We start from the raw sequence: 23281 nt of genomic DNA, 5'->3' as shown, positions 1-23281 counted from the left end.
ACATTTAAACAATAATCTGAAAGAAATATGCATTTGACTGATTATTTTTATAAACTGGCATTCCAATTATTACTTATTCACTGACAATTATGCACTTTACTCTCAGCATGTATTGTAAATTTACTCTGTAGTCTTGTCTCTTGACCAGGTTTTTTTACACTTGTATGTAGTGATATTTTTAGAGCACATCACAGAACCACAGAATGGGTCAGGCTGGAAGGACCCATAGTGGGTATATGGTTCAACCTACCTAAAGCAGAAAAATCCTAGAGTACCATTGCACAAAATGCAAAATTAGGCAGTTCTTGAATATCCTCAGTGCGGGAGACTCCATAACCTCTCTGGACAATCTGTTCCGGTGCTTAGTCACTCACACAGTAAAGAAATTCTTCCCTATGTTCAAGTGGAACTTTCAGGGTATCATTTTCTGTCCTTTGCCACTAGTTCTATTGCTTGGCACCACCAAGAAGAGCCTGGTTCTATCCTCTTGACACCCCCCTTTAAATTTATATACATTAATGAGGTCCCCTCTCAGTCATCTTTTTTTGAGGCTGAACCGGCCGAGCTCCCTCAGAACTTTCCCTTTTTAAACTTAGATAGTCAGAAATTATTATAATACCTACATAAAGATTGACTAATTTCATAATATTTTGATTGTAATCTAACAGTTATATTTTCTTCATATACTGGTGTTCTTATTTGCTATTTGTGTAAACCTTGTGTCAGTGTGAACAATCAGTATGCTGACAGCCATAAAAGCTTATAAAAATGAACAGCACTGCACTACAAAATCAGAAATCTTGTTAAAAATATTCTCTTTGAAACAGTCAGAGATCTGGCCTTTTATATAAAACTCCCAGCGCATGAAAGATAGAGCTCTTCCAGTGCTGCTTGCAGTGATTCAGGAGCACAGACTCTTTAGATGGAGATTGCCAATTCTAAAACTTTTGTTTTAGAATTAAGGGGCATTAGAACTGGGAAGGAAGCACAAAGAAAAACATTCTGTGCACTGACTTTATGAATGTAGTTAAAGAGAATGCTTTCCTTGACCTATCCATATCATTTTAAGAGTCAGTTTAGGGAATGTTGCCAAGAGGGCTGTCCTTCAGATTCGAGTTGTCACTCCATTATTTAAAAAAGTTAATCCACTCTCCTGTCCTTTTCATATAAGGTAACAGTACCTTTCCTATAAACCATTAATGCATTCAGCCCTGAGAAAGCCTGGTATCTAATTTTGTGTAGGGAGGATGTCAGCTAGAAAAAGGAGCTGATGATTGTTGAAGATCTAAGTGAAAGCTTCTAAAGAGCAGATTTTCTTGAAGTGTTCTAACTGTATAAATGAGTTTGAGAAAAGCTGGAGGAAGTTTGGTTACATGTTAAGTGTCATACATTGATGAATGGATGCTGCAATATTTTCTTGTTATGTTCATAGTTAATTACCTATCACATGCTTGCTATAGCAACACGAGGATGAAAAACACTGGGAAGATGGAAGCTGATGATTTTTATCTGTCATTCATGATGTAATCGCACATGCCTTGCACTACTTGAATCCAAATGCAAAGGAGAAGAAAGACAATGAGTGGTACTCTGCCCTTTAGCAGTCTTAGAAACCATGGTCAAAGACAGACATTCAGCAGTGCCTCCGTAAACAAGAGTTGTTAAGATTTAAAAAGTATTGCAGAACATGCATATGCCAGGTTGAAACCATGAGATCTCTGAAATGGAATAATCCCAATGCCCACCCACTTTTTTTACAGTGGGCGCAAAAAAAGGGATTCCTGGAAGCTTCTGTTCTCTCAGGATGTGTTTTATTAAAACATGCAGATTACAGATGAGACCAGAAGCAGGGTCTCTGCAGGACGGGCCCTTCCCTGCCCAGAGGGCAGACACGTGGCACTGCTCTGGGGAGGGCCCCAGGGGTACCCAGGCCCTGCCTTCCCACCCTGCCATCCTCAGAACACGCAGGAAACTGCAGGGAGGTAAGGACAGGATTTTCCCTTTGGGCTCCTGGGCTGCATGTGTGGCAAACAGGCATGGTTGGATGTCCAGACAGGGAACTGATGCCAGCTGTATTTTGGCAATCCTGGCCTCAGGCAGGGGAACTGTGGGGCAGCTCTGGAGGAGCAGGCCCTGCTCCCGCCAGCCTGGTCATGGATGATCTTAATGGCAGTGCAAGAAGTGTTCACTAAGTGACACTAAACAGAGAAAAGTAGAAGTTTATTATGAGTGCATGCAGTAGGGGATTCATGTTAAAGATGGCTGCAAGTTGGGGAAAGAAAATCTTTCACCTCTGAAGAAGTAGGGAATGGGCACATGTGTCTGAGAAAAAGTCCATAAAATATTGCTAGTTGATTTCTGGTAGAAAGTTTGATAGCCGTAGTTAAATGAATTCAGTAAAAAATTACCAAAAATCATAGCATGTTTCAGTTCAACGTCCACTGAACTTTATATCTCTGGCACCCCCACACATAACGCACAGACTTAGTTCTATTATTCTACCAATTCATCAGTCATTTGTGATCTTGCAAAGTTATTTTTTCTTTTTTTTTTTTTGGTTCAAATGCAGAATGCAAATTAATCACCCTATTAGGTTAGCACTGAATTTGCTGTACAATTACAGGATTAGTAGTTAGTTAGAGTCCATTGTTGTAGAGTTAGAATTCTTTGGAAAAGTAAAAAGTTAGAACTACTGCATGTGCCTTGGCATTAAGTGACTGTTTTATTTCATTTATCAACACAGTCTAAAAGTTGTAGCGACCATATTATTCAACAGGAAAGGATGAGCTAATTAAATGCTCACACCCATATTTCCACTTCTTTTTTTCTGTGGAGATAGAAAACTTAAAAAAGGAAAGTGGAGAAAAAGTTGTTTTCAAAATGAGAATCATAATGATGAACCATTGTGTGGTAATCTACAGCTAGGTAATATAGGGGCATAGGGGAAATAGAGTGCTCTGGATCAAGCCAAGAATTCCTGAAAGTTTGAGATTTTGGTTTTGCTGTTTGTTTATTTGTTTGCTGTTTGGTTTGGGATTTTTTTTTGTTGTTTTTTTCTTTTTTTTAATGTGGGCTTTTATTATTACTGAATTTTTAAAATATTCATTCATTTTGTTTCAAATGTTTATCTAGCTATATGTTTTTTTACTATTTAACAGTTGGTATCATACTTGAAAAAAGCATCAAAGAAAATTGAATAAATGGGAAATTTGATTAATTTTCCATAGAGACAAACTCCTGAGGTATCAATAAAATTATTTGTGCTCTTTTACCCCTAGCCTCTTGGTCACCATTGTCATTCATCTGACAAAAAGAACCCCTACCTGCTCGCAGTGGTGCATCCAGCTTCTGCAAGGAGCTAGAAAAGCAGGTAGCTAGCCTTTTATTTTTCTGAAACATGCCATTTTGTTCTTGGATGATGTCTGGCTGTTGCCTCTGAATTCAGATTAGACACTATTGCACTGTAGTTTAAACAACTCACAAGGGAAGGTAACATGAACTACTGTATTCCAAGGCTTATTTTCACCCATTTTGACTTCCAAGGCAAGGAAATGCATGTTCAATTTGTTATTTCTCATTCTTAATCTTAGACCAACGGTGGATTACTTTGGAAAAGTTGAAAAAAATAAGGAGAATCAATTCTGAGTGACAATGTTGTGAAAAATTTACATATTTCAGTTTTACAGAAGTGTTGTGACCTTTTTTTACTCTCCTGTATCCCAGAAGTATTTGGTGTTAAAAGTTCAAGCTTGTCATGCACTTAATCCTTGATGAGAACAAGTGCATGTGGCATGTCTGAACAGATTTGATTTAGAAATAGAAAATATCCTTTATTCCTATCCAGAATGGAAGATAATTAAGCAGTTCCAGATGTCAGCATGTGGCATCTTTAGCAGACATGAGCATATTCCTTCATCTTCACCAGTAATTCTATTCTGGTTTGCCCTAAGTTTAAAATGAGAAGGAGGGGGAAAGAAAGTTACCTTTCTTTTGTGTTGTGTCACTTACCAAAAAAATTATTCATATTTTAGACATTTTTATTACTGAAATATCTTCTAATTTTAGTATACGCTTTCCAGAATACTTTTATGTTATATTTTTGGGGCAGCAGTAGGACTACACCAAATCAAGGTGTGATGATTTGAGATTATGATTTGAGATGGCATCTCAAATCAAGGTATTTTTTAGTGCTTCCTGAAAGTATAACTTGAGGTATGTATTACTCCCAAAACTATGACTTGATACAGCACTGTGTGTGAAAATGATTAGTCTTTAAACCTGGAGTAGGACTGTGGATCGACTGGAACCAAATCTGTTAAGACAGATTTCAGAAACACTTCTTGTTTCATATGATTCTGATTTAGTATAGCTCTGCATTTAAAATAGAAAAAAAAAAGGAAGAAAATGTCAAAAATTGAATTCTAAATTATGTACAATATTGAATCTTAGAGAAGAGGTGATGGAATCATTTATACAGAATTAATTAAGCATTTTCAAATTTTTAGCATGAAGTTTTCTTGTCATGCAGGATTAAACCCTGGGATTAAACTCTTGCAAACTTTTTTCAAATAATTTAGGTTTCTTTGGGGATCACTGATTTGGGACTTGCTGAAGGGCCAGGGAATCTCTAGCAGGCATGCCATTTTTTGATTTCCAGCTGCAGAACTGGTTTTCTTCCTGTCTGTTGTGAGTAGGCAATTCTGGTTCTCAGGATACTGGGCTCCACACCTTTCTCAAAATCCCATAGTGACCCAGCATGAAGAAATGGATGAAGTTTCTTCTTGTATCTGTTTACAGATTAAAGAGTAGAGTCAGAGATTCTGTTTGACCTGTTAGTGGGTCCTGAATTAAGTTATTCAAGTTCTTACTTTTGCTAGCAGACTTCTAAGCATACCAAATGACACATATTTTTAGTGTATTTATTTTTCTTTTAGGTGACAGCTGCTTCTCTGGTTCATTCACTTCGCAGTCAGTGATAAAAGCCTATGCCAGTTGTCAACATATATATTCCCATAGAACCATGCTGGTGGGAGAGTAACTGTTCCATCCACACTTCAGTTCTTCATGCCCTTTCCTTCCAAACCTGTTGCCCCACTACAGTGTCATAGGACAGCTATTTTATTGTTTTCCTCACTACTCTGCTTGGGAGGAAAAAATGTGCAGTTTGCATGACAGACCTACGGTGATCTTCCAACAGATAAGAGATAATCCAAAGCATGAGGAATTCTTGGACCCCTACTGCAAGGGTGTCCTATCAGTATTGTAAGGCAGTAGATTAATCTCATTCTTCACTGTCAATACAGCAGTTCAAAATTTTATTTGCAATGTGTGACAAAAACTACCTTTTAATACATTTTCATTAAGTAAACTGCAGCACAAGTGTGCTGAGTGCAAGGATGTCTTTTCAAGTTAGAGGAAAGACAGGGATGATTATGTGTGCCAAAGTAATGATATCATAGAATAGTCTCACCTAATAGTTTCTTCATTAGGACAATTGCAGTATATGTTTGGAATGAATATTGTGTAGTACACTGGCTACTCTGTTGATTTAGTTTGTAATGAAATGTGTTAGAAAAGCAAAAAATGGCCATTGTTTCTTCTGCTGATTAGCATTGCTTCTAGTTATTTGTACGGATTACTTTTATATGAATAAAAAAAGAAGTGCTGCAATATCAGTAGGTATTCCTAAATACTCAAGTGTGCTATAAATGTAACCATCCCTTTTATATTTAAATTAGGTATTTGATATAAATCAACAAAGCTCAGTGGTGAAAAATGACAAGTCCATGCATAATGCTGTAAAGAGAATGATTTCTCAAATATTTACTGCATCTGTAATTTTTTTACATGCTGGCAGAAAAAATACCAACTGAGTAGCCCATGCATGTATATTTTATCTATTTTATAATTTGTGTCATTTTAATCCTCATAGTACCTCATTTTTTTCTTCCAGTAGACTAAATAAGAAATCTATGATTACTTACAGAGTCCTTAACAATGGGAGACTCTATTAAGCATGCAGAGAAAACAAATGCAGCACATGAATTTAATTCTAGTTTTCATTATCTTTTATTTGTGTATCACACCCTAAAGCTGTCGATTTTATTCTCATATTCATCTTTCTAGTAAAATGTTTGGAGGCAGAGGGGAATGTGCTGAACAACTGAATTATTGATTCACTTTATGTGAGAAGAAATCCCTGTATTTTAAAAATTCTAACGTCTTAAGTTACTAATGTATTTTTCCAATATTTTAACTCTGGAAGTGTCCTAATTCTTGATGGTACATTATTGTCAAAGTACAGTAAATATTTTATGCAGAGTACAGTATCTTAAATTGAGAAATCTCAATAGCAAATGTACCAGCTTTAGCATGACATCTCAAATTCTGTTAGGAAATGTTTCATGTCAGTATGGTGATGTATGTGGCCTCTGTTCAACCTCTTGCAAACTATTAAGAACACTTTTCCCCCCTTCTTTATGTAGTTTGCTTCTTACACTTTTTTTTCCCCTATTTGCCCGAGAGATAGCTTGGTGTAGTTGCAGAATCTGGCTTCACTGAGGACCTGCTTTTTGTGGTTTTAAGCTGAATTGACTGAAGCAAAGAAAAATTGAATGGCTTGCCTGAGGTTGGCTCACTGGAGATTAGAACCAAGAATCCTCTTGCTCACAGCCATTTTTCTCTAAGCTGAAAACCTCACTGCCTTCATATTATCCCAGCAAAACAAGGGGCATAGCTCACATTTAATTTTTTTCTAATGGTTTACATTCTCTTTTTCTTTTTTCAGATTTTCAGAGATTCTTTTTCCCAGTCCATCTTATTTTTGGACATTGAACACAAATCCTACTTTGGGTTCATATTTCATTTATCTTTTCAGGGTATGTGGTACGTAATAACATTTACAAATCAGTCTTCTATTTAGTACATTTTCCTGTTCAGCAATAGATAACTTCTTCAGTGCTCAGTTCTTATAAGGAATTGTCAAAAAACCTACCATAAAAGAACACCCCTAAAATATCATTTTTCATAACCTGTGATAGTAGTAAGTATGACCATCTGCATGTATACACACCCCCCCCCAAATGCATGTTTTTATACATGCATATCTGCACACCTGTACTCATGCACAATACTGTATTTTAAAACTCAAGTTTTATGTAATAGTCAATGATTATACCATATTTTAGGAAGATAGGCTTCAAGAAAACTTTTTGTTTCCCCAGTACCAAGCCATAATGCTTCTGGCCAATGACAGAATCCATAGAAGTTCTATGCCTTCTAGCAATGAGTCTATTGGGTTTCCAAGCTAAAGGGTTTCCAATAATTCCCTATAGCAGTCTTCCCTCTTACTAACAAAATCTCCAGTGCTGGGAGTATACTTGTAAAAGAGTATATGCTGAAGTTGTTAGAATTTAGAGCCCAAACTGTGGCAGAACAAATTTTTCCCATAGCTCTTTTATGCCATAATTTTACTGGTGATGTTATTGTCACAGTTGTTTTTTCCAAATTTGAATGCATAATTAAAGTGCAGTTTTCAGATCTGGTGGTAGAAGACACACTGGCCTTGAGGGATTGGTAATTATGAAGAGATTCCTAATCTATTATACATGACAGTAGGAAGAGGCAAAAATAAGGAATAAAAGGTAAAGGACAACAACCTAGAGTCATCTGGGAACAGGCAGGGAAGTACACAAGGTCAGTGTGTGGCATGCAACATTTCCTTGCCATCTTAAACAAAAATATCTTAATGGAATATAGAATAAAGTAAAAAGACTTCTACTTTTCTTCTTTCCTCTCCCTACATAAATACAGAAGGGCTTATGTGTTGAGATGACTTGTTCTCCTGAGCAGAGAAAGAAAAACATGAATCACATGCCACATTTTAGTCACATTTCTGTACCTATCAAGTGCTACTACCACATGCTATAAAACCTAAACAAAGGAAAAAAAGATGCTGTCTTGATTGAAAGAAAAAAAAAAAACTATAATTGTACTAATTTTGGGGATGGACCACTCTGTAATTCTGAAAAAATTCTTTAATGGATGTGTCCACATTACTAAGTCTTGAAGTACCATCAACTTCTTTGGGCCTCTCATGTTGCCCAGCCATTTCTCACTTCTATATTGAAGGAGACTAATGAGTTGACCTTTTGCTTCATGAGCTTGTTCTACATAAAAATTACAGGTAGATTCACAGATTAGGTGGAAGCTGAAATGCATTTTTCACAGTTTCCTCCATCACAATTGTAAGAGACATGCTCTTAAGATATCACATTGCAGTGAGTCAAGTGATCCCCATGCAGTCTCGGAGACTTCTTTTAAATGTTTAAAAATATTCCCAAGGATTCTTTAGGTCACTAGCAAATTTCTTAACAAATAAAAGAAAGGAAACAGCATAGGAACATGCCTAATTTGTTAATAATTTAGAAAATTACCATCATTCAGACCAATTCAAGTCTACTCCAGCTTGTGAAGCTTAAGGGAGACCAGATGGTGGTAGTACATTGGAAGGTATCCAAAATTGCTTTTGAGTTAATTGATATAGTGGAGAAAAGACCTCTGAAGAAGTATATATCCCCAGGTAGTTGATTGCTTTGGAATTCCAACAGAGAAGAAATATGTCAAAAACAAGAAAGGAAACATGAGTTATTGAGTGGTTTTATCTTAGATTTAGCCCACTAAATTACTAGCCAAACATACATTAAAAAAAATGAAATCATTTCATAAATAAGGAAAAAGTGGATGTTGCAGAACTAGATGGAATTGAGAAAATAGCCTTTAGTTTTTACCTTTTGTATTTACACTTCCTTTCCATTGCTTTACTGTATAGAAGTAGAAGACCTATTTTTAATTTGAACCAGTAAATTTCAATCAGAATGGCAACATTGGACCTTCAAACAGTCTTTTGTTACATACTGCTAAATGAAAGTGTCCATGTACTAAATTAGAACTGGCACCAAAGGTTGTTTAAATTCTCTATAAAACAGATCAAATGAAACTGGAAAAGTAATTCATAGCTACAGTGAAATGGAAAATTACCATAGAACTTTAAATCACAGAGAAATCATGATCTATATAGTGAATATTCACTCTTCTTTTAAGGTTCCTATTTGAACACCAGCATTGTGTGTACAGAATCTTAGAATTATTTAGCTTGGAAAAGAACTCTAAGATCATTGAGTCCAATCTGTAATACGTAACAGACACTGTGTATAATCTTTGGTAGCTTAGCTTAGTTTTTTTTTTCTCCTTTTTTTTTTTCTGTCTACTTCATTTTCTTTCTTTCATTTTTCTTTTCCTTTTTTCCTCTTCCCTTTCCTCTTTTTCCTTTTTTTCCCCCTTCAAATATATGTAATTAAATGCATTTAGTTCTTAACAATGAGATAAATACTTCAAAAATTTTATTAATTTCATTTTGGAAATGTTTCATCAGGAGACTTAGCATTTTCTGGGCTTTTCTTTCACATGACGTCTTTCAATCTTTTTAGTGTGCATTCCATTAGAAGAGCAGTCAATGTGACCTTCTTCTATGGGGTTAATAAAGAATGCATAGTTTCATAAGCTTGATTCAATTTCCTTAATGTGAGCACACTGAATAAGTGACCATTATAGTATTTGTCTGGTTTTCGGTGCTTCAGTGTGCAGTTACCAACCTTTTATATGAATGACCACATCTGGTGTGCATTTGGCCACGTAAGGTGAGACAAAAGCAAAATAGATTTTCCTTAGCATTAAATCAAATTTCCACACATTGTACTCTCTAATGTGAATCTAAAATGTATCAAGTCATATATTATTTAGCTGTATTGTATTTTGTGTTTTTTTTAATTCCATCCCACATTCCCAGTTTTAATAAATGCATGAGTAGATGCAGTATTTGAGCATTATATCTTAGAAATTCAACACTTTCAACAGATTCTTCGAACTTCAAAGAATTTAATATTAGTATCATAAAAGGTCTTTTGAAGAATAATACTGGAACATAAGAAAAATGACTGCCTCAGTGTGCCCTATCATTTTGAAAATGTTTTATTGCTTTAATTTCCTGTCTTACTAAAGTAACAAGCGGCATAATAGAAGATATACTATAACAGAGTGAGCAATTTATTAGAAGGCCTAAGCTGGTTGAGGACTTTATGTGATGTGAAAAAGAAAACCTCTATTTAGCTGAAAAATGGAGACAAGCTGCAACATTAATGTTGCAGCAGCTTTAAATGGAGTACTATCTTTGACTGATAAGTTGCTTCTAGAAGCCCATTATGTTTGAATAGGATAAATCTGTAAATATAGGTCTCACTCAGTCCCTGTTGTGAGTGGATAGCCTCCTGGAAATCTAATGCTATTTCATCCGTGAGTTGTATATGAGACGATGTTGCTATTTGGGTTCCATACAACAAAGGCAGACTTAGAACCATAGCTTGGGTTCAAAGGGATCTGAAGGATCATCTAGTTCCTACCGCCTGCTGTGGGCAGGGACACCCTCCTGTATACTGGGTTGCTCAAAGCCCCATCAAGCCTGGTCTTGAACACTTCCCAGGATGAGGCATCCACAACTTCACTGGGCATAATATGTATTTTCATTTATTTCTTATACTTCCACATAAGTGACATAACTAAACCTGGGCTTTGGCGATCTGGTATAGTCAAAGTTTAGGCTATGCCAAGTTTTTAAGGTTTTTTACCTATTTGCTCTTTATAACTTGCAGGCTGGAATTCATTTCACAGAAAGCTGAAAAATCAATTTTTTAAAATTATAGAAATGGAAGATGTGGCAGTAACTAACCTGTAAAGTTATGATGCAAGATGAATTCAAAAAGCAGTTATTTCCCTAGAAGGAGCAATGGACTATTGGGCTGCTGTTTGCAGTGTGCACAGCAAGATATGCAGGCGTCTGTATGCTTGTGATGGAGTTGCATGTTTATCACTGCAGAGCAAGAAGTACAAGAATCACAAGAGTTTCTTAATCCCACTACAGTTCTGCCACTGAAGGATTACAAAACAGCTGGTTGTAACAGATTGCCTGGTATTTCCAGAAAACAAAACAAAACAAAAATATGTAATAATGTGTGGGCAATGCCTTTGAAAAAACATAAAATACAGTTTAGATGGAGATTTTATTGATAACACTGTTTTTAGTGGATTACACACTGTGTGAATTGCTTAGAGAATTTTTGTTTTATTTCTTATATTTGATGGATTATTGAACAATGCTACTTCTGTTTTGTTTTGGTTTTTTTTTCCAATGAGACACTCCTAGTTATGCTTTAAGAAGGGCAAATAGTGTAAATCATATAATAGAAACCTAACCTTAAAGGTTTATGTATTGAATTAGTACCTTGGACACCTAGGGGCTCAAGAAAAAGCCCAAATATTACTGGTATCTCCTATCTTAGTCTTTGAAAGAATAATGATTTGCAAGGCTTATTGCTTACTGAAGCACAAAAGATTTCCTCTGGGCTTGCCACAGAAAATCCTCAGGCACGTTAGAGGAGTCAACTAGAGTTAGTTCAAAGTGAATTACTCCATTTTAATCATGGTGACTTTACCATCTCAGTCATGGCATGTAATATTGCCAGTATTTTTTCCTTTTAAATGACAAATTTGGTCACTTTTTTAAGGCATATTTTAGTGTGTTTGTGAGATTTATAGATTCAACAGCTCTTCAAAGACTTTCTGCCTTGCTTTACAACCCTGAAATTTTCTATCGTGTCTATTTCATCACCTTGAGGCAGTTCTAAGTTAAAATATGTGGAAATGTTTTACAACTGAATGAGTTCTTAGAATGATATATAATCAATTATATAGCTATAATGAGTCCAAATTTGAAAAAGCAAATAAAAAATGTTGCACTAAGGATTACTAAGGACTAACATTACCTGCTGTTTGTTTATTTGCAAATAGGAAACAGGTATATAACCACAATATTCACAAATATTACTATCAAATTAAAAATTTAAAAATTCAGCACTTTGATTACTTTAATATTTAGCTAATTAACTTTGAAACCTTGGAGGATTTTATGCATTTTCCAAAGTCAGTGCCAATTTCATAAATACTTCGATCACTTCCTAAACTGCTAAGTTTATCAGGATACCAAATAGTAATCAATGAACAAAAAATGTGAATCTGGTCCTTTATCAATTTTTTTTTTCCTCAACACACTTGAGACAGATTTCTGCTGACATACTTTTCTTTTTTATAGTGTAGCAGATTAATTACTGAATCTTCCAGGAAAGATTCAACATTTTTGCAATCCTTTTGAAGAGGGTAAAGAACCGTCTGGACTTGACTCTGAATTTTGTAAAGAGTAAATCAATAGACTCTATGGTTATACAATCACTCCTGTATTTTTTTGTTAATAAAGATTATAAAACTACTGATGATGATGGTCTTTACCCTTAGACCTTCCTGTATTTATGTCTCTGGTCCAATAACCAGAGGGATCATGGAGGTGTGGTTTATCTTCATTTTAGGCCTCTTGATATCATTTTAGTCCAAAAGGGAAATCAAATGAGATATAGAAGATGCTAAACTTGCAGAGCTCTCAGGTCATTAGAAACTAATTAGAAACAGCTTATGGATTTCAATGATCCTTTAGGTAAGATGTGAGAGAGGGATCAAAAAATATTTAACATCTTCACTTCCTCATTCTTTCCAGACAATGTGGTAGTATGTGACAATTTCTGACTTATTTGCTATTGTTGCTTCTTTTACAATATAAGCCTGTATTTTGCAGAGTAGGTGAAGTGCAAGAAAATACTGAGATACTAATGTAGACAATAGGTCTTTTCACTACAACTTCATTAATTATTATTCAAATGTTATGATTTTCTAAATCGATAAACCCCAAATATCTACCTAAATTACAGCCCTTGTCGTGTCTAATCTATATGAAAAGACAGATGTGCTAAGAAAAACTTGAAGGATATGAACTAGTAATAGACACACTGTTAATATTAGCAGGTTTATGCAAGCTGTTATTTATCCCCAGGTTTAGAATGCTAAAGTCTAGGAAGTTTGTAAATCTTAGAATCATTTCTGCTGTTACATCTCAATGTTTTCATATGAAATAGCTTTCTTCTCCTGGAGCACGGATCGTTTTGTGACAATACAGCTATCACAGATGTCCAGCAGAGTTACGGGGACTAAGCTGGACTTTCTTATAAGGTCTTTCTACCTGTGATTTGCAAGAGGTACTTGCCTTCTCCCAAAAACACGCAAACTCTTTAGCCTGAGAATGTCTGTGAGGAAAACTGCTGACTATAAATGTCACTCACTGACGTGCAAAACAAATACTTTGATCTGTCCATCTGAACAAAGCTGACAGTAAAATTGAAAATGAACAGTTGTAGCTTGAACAAAGTTGACTCTTTTTAGCACAACAGAACTTCTAAATGCTTATGTACATGTCTAAGTCTACCTGGAACCCATGAAGTAGAATTAATTCTCTGTGGACAAGGCTGAAATTTCGATATTCCAGCTGGACAGTCCTGCATGTTGGGAGCCACAGAATAGTTTATATTACAAGTATTCTCAATCAGTAGACCTAGGATTCCTTTATTAACTCTTAATAATACTGGAATAGGAAGCATAAAAGACTTAGAAAAAAAAAATCATTTTCTGAGGTATTCTACTCTGTTTATGCAAATTTTAGCTACATTTTCATGCCTTCTTTTCATGTTACTTCTGTTGACTTACAAAAAATTTCTGGAGCATGTCTAGTCTTTCTTTTGTAAACACCTCAGTCATTATTTGTCTTGCACTTCCATGGCCTGACCTTTGACTAAAGAAGATACCTTTTTTAAATGAGGAACTTTTAACTTATTCTTCTCTCTAAAAGCCCTATCCTTGTTTATATAGCAGTCTTTCTCTTACAGCAAATGTTCTCCCTTGAGAACATTTGAGAACAATGACACTCCCTTCTTTCTGATCAATCTTGACACAAATGGCTTCATTCCCAGGATGTTTTTTAGGATGGTTATTCTTTGGTTGTTGGAGTCCAGTTGCTAAGGTTAACAGTTCCCTTATGCCTGTAGACTGAAGAATATGTGTTACAACCTGTCAGCAAATGCTTGATCCACATCAAAAGAGAACTTCGGAATTACATAGACTGATTCCCTAAATCATTCTGGTTTTAAGGCATTTTTCAGTAAGAATTCATGAAGTTTCATCTTGTAGTGCATGTAATCCAGTATTCTCTCTCCGTCAATTAAAAGCCTCAGATGTCTTACAGAATGAAAAACATGCAATAATTTAGCTATTATAAACAATATTTACTGGTTGTTTTCATTGTATTTCACATTCATCAGTGTATTTGGAGGATCTTCTCATTCATCTTTATTGAGACTTCTGCAAAGAAAGCATTTGATAGGTCCAACTATATTAAAGTTGTCTGTAAAAGGACACTATAGAAAGATTATTTAATTATTTGGACAAATACTTTCAAAATAACAATAGCTCCCAATACTTTCATGTAGTATTAATGATGCCAGGTTAGAGGTGACAGCAAACAAATGTTTATTATGTATCATTTGGGAAATTGAGAAAATCCCTCATGCACAATGCTGAATGAATAAGAACAATATGGGAAAAAAATAGCAGCCCCACTACAAGGGATTTTAATTAATCTGTTGAACTGTATGACATACAATATAATTTGAGAACAGTAAATATTTTAGTCATGGTTTTCATCATCTGTATTGGTGCTGGGCTGGAATGCCCCAGATAATGAAAGAACATATTTCTGGCCACCTGCTTGGAAGTTTTTGGGCAGTACATCCCATGCATAGTACCCTTCTTATGAAAGTTTATTATTTTAGGAGTGGCAGTAAGTCTCTTTATATAAGTGTAGAGTGAAATTAATGCAGGGTCAAATGCAGTATTGTGGTGTTCTGGTTTCCTCAATCAATTAGGTTTGGAAAAATAAGAAGGGACTGGCCCCAGAAATCTTTGGAATAAAATGCAGGTGTATGTGAAGGCACTCTGCACATAACTGCACCACCTAGCAGAGTTAATCAGCTTGTTCCTAGTACCATAACCTAGTACCTAGTACTTTTACCTACACAACAGCTCACTGCACAAAGTATTGCTATATTTTATAAATGTGCTTACTTGTCATTGGTTGCATAAACTGGCTGGTCTGAAACCTTAAAGAGACAAGTAGCAGATAACTAGGAGAGTTGTTTACACCTACATTTAAAAACACTAAGGAAAAGGAGAAATTTCTTAACCTGGGAACATTTAAAAAATAATAAAGAGTAGTTCAGGTATGCATGAGCATCAACCTGAGAATGGCATAAAATGTAGTGTGGCTTTAATTTAAAGAGACACTTTATGGATTTGGATTTTTAATAAGGCAAATGTGATAGATATGCTGTAAGGACTTCAAGACAACATTTGATGTATTGCCTCAATGGAAATGATCAGTAAAGATGGGATCAGTAAAAAACTAATAAAATGGTGAAGAGCTGGCAAAAGAAAGCCATCATTTGTGCTGTAAAGCAGAAGTACGGGTTTGAAGGGAGATTATTAATGTATTTTTTTAGGATTAATGACACTCATGGATATTATTCTTCAGCCTAATCTGTCCTTCCTGTATAGTTCATAACTAGGTATTACATGGCTCTATTACTAATCTTTGTTGTTCCTTCGTTTTCCCAAAATGCCCCTTCTGTGTAGTTTCCCTTTGTTATGACTGTCCTAGGTCACTTCTATGCTATTATTTTTTTCGGAATAAGTATAATATTTTATCTTCTAACGGAAAGCTTATTTTTATGTATTTTGGTGTGTTTTTTTCCTTTGGTACCTTTTTTTTTAGTATAATACATCCTATATGTGTTCACTGGGCATCCAGGAGTTGTTTTGGACCCAGGTCAAGAAAAAAATTCTTCTAGTTTCTTCTGGCCCTCTACTTCAACTTAGCAGCAACTAAAATCTTGACATTACAAATAGGTTAGGATAGAGTGGAGGGAGTAATTAAGAACTAGGGAATATAGAGTTGTCAGAGCTTAGTAAATAACGGTAAGTTATAATAGCCACTGCAGGCCTAACTCATGCTGACATGATTGGATTCACCGAAAGCTACAACCACATCAAATGAAAAGAACACTAAAATGTAGGAGTTAAAATGGGTGCTTCCTCTCTCTTCAGCCTGGCAGAATAGTAATTAATTAGTCCTTTCTTCAGATGGGAGGACCACCGGGTTCTGAGTTCTTACACTGGCAGTTTGATAGATTTACTGATATAACTCTATCTGCTGTGTCACACTGCAGAAAATAATAAATTATTGTGTGTCAGAGAGAGGAAGGATGAGTTAGTTCTGTGAGAATGTAATCAGAAGACAAAAGAGGAGTAGTTGTGGGTTTCCACTCCTTGTATATCCTCCAGTGATTGTTTCATGTAAAATGAATAAACAGTCCTGGAAACACAGAGGATGAAACAGGGAATTGCTCAAATCAATGAGTTCAACAGTCATACTCATCTTTTTCTTCTTCTTTCATATTGCCACTTCCTATATATAGAGAAAAAAATGCCCCAATAATAATTTGGTTACTCTCCTTCAAAGACAAAACATGATTTTTAGTTTGGGCTAAAATATAGTCTCACCATATTTTGGTGGATGCTTTGCTTGTTGGTCATTTTGAGTTAGGGTGAAGGAGAATAGGAGAAGGAGAAAGAGAATACTAATACTATAATTTCCTTCTGTTCTGGGAATATTTTAAATGAAAGAAGTGATCCTTGTTCTCTTGAGAGGAGGTCATTTATGCTTCTAATTTGAGGACATATAGTGGTTTTAACACCAGACAGAAATAAACTCCTAATATGCCACTCCCCTTTCCTCCCACCCCTTCTGGTAAGAGAGGGACAAAGGCAGAGATTTTGGGTTGAGATAAGAATTTACTGAAATCAAAAAGCAATGGACTAAGAAGGGCACAGTGAAAGCAGCCATGTTAGTAACAAAAGTACGCACACAAAATAAGTGCTTTACACACAAAAGTTGTTCACCTCAACTTAGCTCTCTGTGGCTGTGGGGACAAAGACAAGATAGCAGATGCTGCTCATAGGTTGTGTCCAAGTGGCTCTCAGGACAAAGATGGCAACTGTTCCCCCAGCCAGCTCTCCTGTCCCTGAGCACAAGAAAACAAAAACCAGTGACGGACAAACCCCTGAAAGCTCTACTGTCCATGTCCTGCCGTGCTGCTGCCTGAGATGCTGCTCTCCATTCCACATGGCTGCTTCTAGCGCCGACTTCTCCACTCAGCTGCCTTTGGCTCAGCTCCTTTCAACTCAGGCTGGACTCAGCTGAACCTGGGCTCACCTCCTCGCTCAGTTCCACACGGTTCTTCTCACACCACTGCTGCTTTCCATAACCGTGCCTTGGAACTCTGTCTCAGAGGAACCAGTAGGGGACGGGCAAACCTAGCAGTGGACAGGGTCTGCAGGGCTGATCCTGGCAGCATTCCTGCTGAAGAGAGGGAGGCAAAGCTGCACTTCTGGGGCGGGCTTACATTTTGTTCACCCTGAAACCACATCCCCCAGTAATGATGTGCACGGTATGGAATAGCAGTCTAATCATCCCCACATGGTGCTAAGCTTCACCCCCACTCTGGAATCAGGGGTGCATCCTGAATTGTAAATCTTCTTCTACTGTATGCATGAAGACTTAATGCTCACAGTGAGGTTTTATAGTCATCTGTTGGCCTTCTGAAGTGTTTCTCTTTAAATTTTTTTGAGATCTTACAAACCTCGTTTAGACTTCTGAATTTTACAAACTGGATACTGAAACTTAACAGTGGCACATAGGATCTTTATCTCTTTTTTGTCATTTGGAAGTTTGTATGGTGGCATTCATTTTTTTTATTTCTATTGCCTTGAAATAGCTGTTTCAAATCACTGTTGGTCTTCACACATATGATAAATATTTATATTTATTGAATTAATGTTCTTTTTTTCTGCTGTTTGTCATATCTAATGTAAAATAATTCAACTTGTAGAGACCTATCTTTCTTACAATCAGCTACGCCCTGCCCAAAATCATGACCTCTGATGGTTGTGATGCAAGAATTGAAGACTTGGGGATTTTGCTTTGGATACAAACAAACCTTTTTTTCAAGGAATGACAAAAAGTAGACCTTCACTTGATACCTTCAGGGTCAAGCTAAGTTGATTCACTGTTGAAAGACACTAATGCATTTAAAATAAGTGTAAACAGAAAAACTAAAATATCGATTGACAAGAAAAATGACAGGTTGATCTCCAGGCTGGCAAGGTACTGTCACATCATAATTTCTTGAAATTTAGGTTTCCTGAAATACATAGCTTTTGAAATAGCTTTTGTAAAAGGTAAGATCAATAGATTAGATTGAAGGTAGAAAAGAACTTTTTTAAAAACAGGGAGGTTTAGGTTTTTGTTTATCTTTACTAAAAAGTACAATATGCAATATTTCTCAGAAGCCTTAAGGAGTTATACTTCACAGATTTATAACTGTTACAGTAACTTTGTACATTGACAATGTCCTGAATTTTCTCCTGCTCTCTGTTTGTGTCATAGCATGTTTGTAGCTTTTGGTCTTTCCTACAGGTCTTGCATTTAGCAGAGGATGTAGAGAAAAGTCTGTGGACTCTAAAAAAGTGTCGAAAAAATGTGTCTATTGAGAATTATAAATTTTTTTGTTGTTGTTGCCTGCAACTTAGAGAACCAGATTTGCCAGCTAGAGTGATCTGTACTGGCCTTTTATTTCTAGCATGTATTACAAACTGAACTGAAATTCTTATACTTCAGGAGATTTGAAGACTGTTATATACAGTATCCACTCTTTCCAAGTATCTAGAATATGTTTTTCCAAGGTAAAAATTAGCTTCTTTACTTATCTAAAATTTTGACAGCCTCCTTGTGATGCACTTATGCTCTAGGTGTCTGAATTCAATTTAAAGCTGAGCAAACTGAGAGCAATTAGCTGTATAACTTAGTGAAGTACAGCTTTTGATGCGGCCTCCAGAAATTATTCTTCTTTGAAGTAACTCAACAGATCATAACTTTTATTCTATATGAGCATCATCATTTTTACACGAGTTTTCTGTAAAACTTAAAAATGCAGTGTATAGGAGTTAAACAATATACCCCATGGAAGGAAATAATCCGTAATCAGTCTGAAACATTATATTATACTTTTTATAGTCTTAAATCTGAAGAAATATAGATTATAATCTTCTTTCATAGGAAACCATGTAACAATCTTCGTTCGGTCTTAGGTTAATGTGCAGGGAAGCTGTTTGTCTGTAGTAGAAGACTACAACTTCCATTAATATTGCAGTCATGTTTTAATTTGGGTGCTTACTTACTAAATTTTATTAGTATACTATCCCTTACTTATCATAGAACAATGCAGTTATGGTTGTTCCAGTATTTTACTTAGTATAACTATGTTTTTTGTTTTTTCACATATCCGTCAATTTTGCTTAACTGATGAAGCCATTTAAAAAGAAGCATTTATTATTAATTATTGATCGTACTTGGCCTTGTCTCTGTGGGCAGGCAACCAGAACATTATGAGCAAAACTGAAGGTAAGAGGAATGTAGAACAGCCTTATTTTTCAAAGCGTCACAGAAATGCCTTCAATGTTATAGGCATATAAAACAACTGGTATCTTGTATATCATCTTGTCTATAAGTGGTATATCAAAACATTTTAAGGAGTTAAAAATGCTCAAGAGCAGAGGAAAAGACAGAAATTCACAGGTGCTGGAAGCTATTTTTTCCCCTTGCAGGCTTCTACTGTTAAATTGAAGCTTCATAACTACGTAAGAGTTATCTCTGCAATTTAAGGGGTTTATTTGCCATTGATTCACATAGGCTTTTCCACAGGTCAGCCACAGGAACAGTGCTGGGTCATGATGCATCCACTTAAAGCTCCTGACACATCAAGAGCAAGATAGATGACTCTTGTCAGAGGCATACATGTTGGACAACTGCTCCCTAAGGCTCTAGTGTTCATAGTAATTGCTAAATCATTTACATCATAAATTAGCAGGAGCAATATAGCTACAGTAAATGACTCACATATCTGCTGCTTTGTATTTACTTTAGAGAGATAGTAACTGTCAAGTTTCATAGGAGCTGATAAAAGCAATACACTAATTAATCTTGTATTTCTTCTTAATGATCATATCTAGGAGAAATTCTCAGAAAAATACTGTGAAATACACTTCAAAAATTAACTCTATTTTCATATAATTGTCATGAAAGTACAACCTTTTAAGTGATTTCTCTAACATTTATCCCTCCTTAAATTCTAATTTCATTGGTTTCGATTTATCTTGTAGTCTATTCATTCTTTAGAAACACAATAGGGACATAATTCGTGTTTCATAAAATGTTCAAGGTTACAATTTCTGCTCAGTGTCTTAAGAGCTTTTGCTAAGAAGAAGTAATAGATTTGTAAGAAAACAGAAATTACCTACCTTTATAATAGTGCCAGCTGTAAATGTATATATTACTTAGCAATTGCCTTTATTAATTTTCATGGATGCAAGATGCCTCTGATGGAAATATGATACTTCAGTACAATCATGAAGTGTTGCTTTGTGGTGCTATTCTGCCTCTCCAGTATTTGCTCTAAATGTTTCAGTTTTGCTTACCTACACTGAACAATGTAAAAGGTATGGAGAAAAATCTCCAATTTCCATCCTCACTCCTTTACTGACAATAGGCCCCAAGGATGTAGAAGCAGTGGAGAAGTACAGTAGCCTGTTCCTTATGGAAAAAGTCTCATGTAATGTTAGGCAGGAAAAAAAGATCTGAAGAAGGCTAGGCTGATGCTTACTGCCTAGCTGTAAGATATCTGTAATCTGAGGTTTAGGGTTAGAAAGGACAGATAGGCCAAATAGGGGATTCTAATGGATGAAGAAATCATTGTGCAGTTAAATGTACATGTTAATCATGTCAATGTGAAGTGAATGAAATGGCTTTGAAAAAGCTAATTTGGAATGAAAGTTGTTTGCACACTGGAAATTCACATGAACTAAAGGCTTTTACTGTGATCTTGAAGCCATTAATCCAAATTTTAATCAGAGAAGTGATGTAATGGAAATTATGCATTTCCAATGCCTCCTTGATTTCTGCAATAGATATTTTTTTTAATAACAAAACATATACTTTGTATCCTCTGGTTTCTAAGAGTTCAAATGATCAAACTGCAAAGTTCCACGTATTTCTCTTGTCTATATTCATAGGGGAGGTTATAATTGAATGATAATTTACATGATAAGTACTTACTGAGTTTTTTATGTCTAAATAATAATATGCCTTTGTTTCAATGTGTTGAGTTGCAATTGTCTGTTCAGGTGCACACTCCCAGTTCTGCAAGAAACGAGTACAGGCATCTGCTTTCACCGAGTAATTTCCAGGATCACATCCAGGAACTGCTGAATCATGACTTAAGAAGCATTTGTGGCTGCTGCATTTGCAATAAATGCTGTGTTTTCAACACTTTGCAGAACATAGACTGAAGCTCCCTTTTCTGCCATTTCCCTTCACTTAGAGCTGTGTGTTTCTCTTCTGGGAGCTTCTCTTTGTAGCATCTAGATTCTCTTCTTATCCAGAGCTACCATCTCTCCAAATAGATGTCAATAATAAGTGGATAGAAAAAGTGTTACTTATATGCAATTTCCAAGGAGTCTGAAAGGGTTTATATGCCAAATGTATAAATAACTAGAGATAATACTATTCAAAGTCTGCAAAGCGGAACACATAGATGATTCTCATGTTTCTGAAGGAACATTTTGATGCCTGCCGAGGATAATTTAAAATTATTATTGACTCTTGCAAGCCTAAAACAAAGCTCCTGCCATCCAGACCTAGAGACCTGAAACAGTAGTGTGACTGATGTCTGAATCTGAATTAAAAATACAAAATAAACTAATGCACAGTATTTTTTCAAGTGAAGAGAAATAATTTTGTTCTTAGGAAGAGGTCACTCTTGGAGGTTTTGATTTCCCAATATAAAAATAAGTCACTTTGTTGATGTTAAATTTAAAAGTATAATTTTCAAAGTAATCTGTTACCAAGATAAGGAACAATTGCAGGTTTCTTTTGTATCTTTTTCAGTATTTCTGTAATATTCTGCAACATTTAGTAGTCTTGAGAATGGTCACTGGACTACAAAATGTGGGCTAGATTTCAGGACATTTTAATGAAATTTCCTGTTCACTTTCTGCTGCTATCAGTTAGAAAGAACTAAAATGTTTAATTACTTATTTCATTTAGCTCTTATCACAGAAAAAACATTTTCCAATCAGAATATGCATGCCAGTTCATATTACTGAAAGGCATGCCTGACTGAAAAGGGTCAAACAATTTATAAATTGCTGCTTAAAAGTGAAATGTAAGAAAAAGCTGTCAAAAACAGAAGGTGAAGTTGATTCTTCACCTGCCAAGGCTGGATGCATTGAATTTTAAACAGAATTCTAATATTGTATTATTCTCTCTTCTTGGTTTATTGCAAGTTGTAAGCTGATATACTTTTATTCTTGTTAAAAATTTTAGTCATAAGATATCAGAGTACATGCTGTATAGCACAAGCTAAAGGGACAGATGTATAAACTGGGAAGTTTTCCAGATTAAAGGTACTTAACACTGAATGCATTTGATGTTCAAACGCATTTTGGGATCTTGTAAATCTGTCATAAAAATGCACCAAGGCTGAGCACGAATTATGACTCCATGCATGCTGGTCTGCATCTTGGCCTACTAGTCAACACATTGATTTGTTTCTGATCTATTCAAAGATTTTATTTTTTTACAGACAGACTGTATTTAGAATTTGTGTTTCATATGAGTAGTGATATTGGGTTAAAGTTTTATTGCCAAAATGATGCAAATATTTTGTTAAAAATTCCTGTGATTGAGGGGACTTTGTTTAGGAGTATAACATCGTATTGAATCCAGATAATATTGCCAGAAATTATGCTCTCTCTCTCTTTCTATCTAATGCTATAGCCTTTTAATGACATTTGGAAAAGAATTTGAGAAAGTGGTTCATGAATGGTGTGATAGTATTTTTCCACTATTTTTCAAAAGAGAGGGGGATTCAAATGCATCTAGGTCTGGATGACGGATTGAAATTATTTTGTCAGTGGTTCAGCAACCAAAATGAGAAAACTAGAAAGAAGGTGAGAAGTACATATGACCACTGATTTTAGAAACAGAATGTACGATTTTTTGAGTATCAGCACTCATCCTCACCAGAGAAACTTTAATATGTTCTTTTCCAAATTCTTCATA

The 23281-nt window shown here is 35.5% G+C and overlaps 1 protein-coding gene across 1 annotated transcript in view; it reads left to right on the top strand.

The window, feature by feature from the left end:
- The first annotated feature begins 1904 nt into the window (after positions 1–1904).
- The window catches only part of TENM3 (teneurin transmembrane protein 3), a 666217-nt gene continuing 644840 nt past the window's right edge, over positions 1905–23281 (top strand). Inside the window, exons 1-2 of the mRNA XM_053940099.1 lie at positions 1905–1982; positions 3279–3370. The gene's annotated coding sequence lies outside the window, so the exon portion shown is untranslated. The remainder of the gene's footprint in view (positions 1983–3278; positions 3371–23281) is intronic.

This window comes from Vidua chalybeata, chromosome 4, assembly GCF_026979565.1.
Source record: "Vidua chalybeata isolate OUT-0048 chromosome 4, bVidCha1 merged haplotype, whole genome shotgun sequence".
NCBI lineage: Eukaryota > Metazoa > Chordata > Aves > Passeriformes > Viduidae > Vidua > Vidua chalybeata.
Note: the sequence above shows the minus strand (reverse complement) of the source record. Positions and strands in the feature narration are given on the sequence as shown.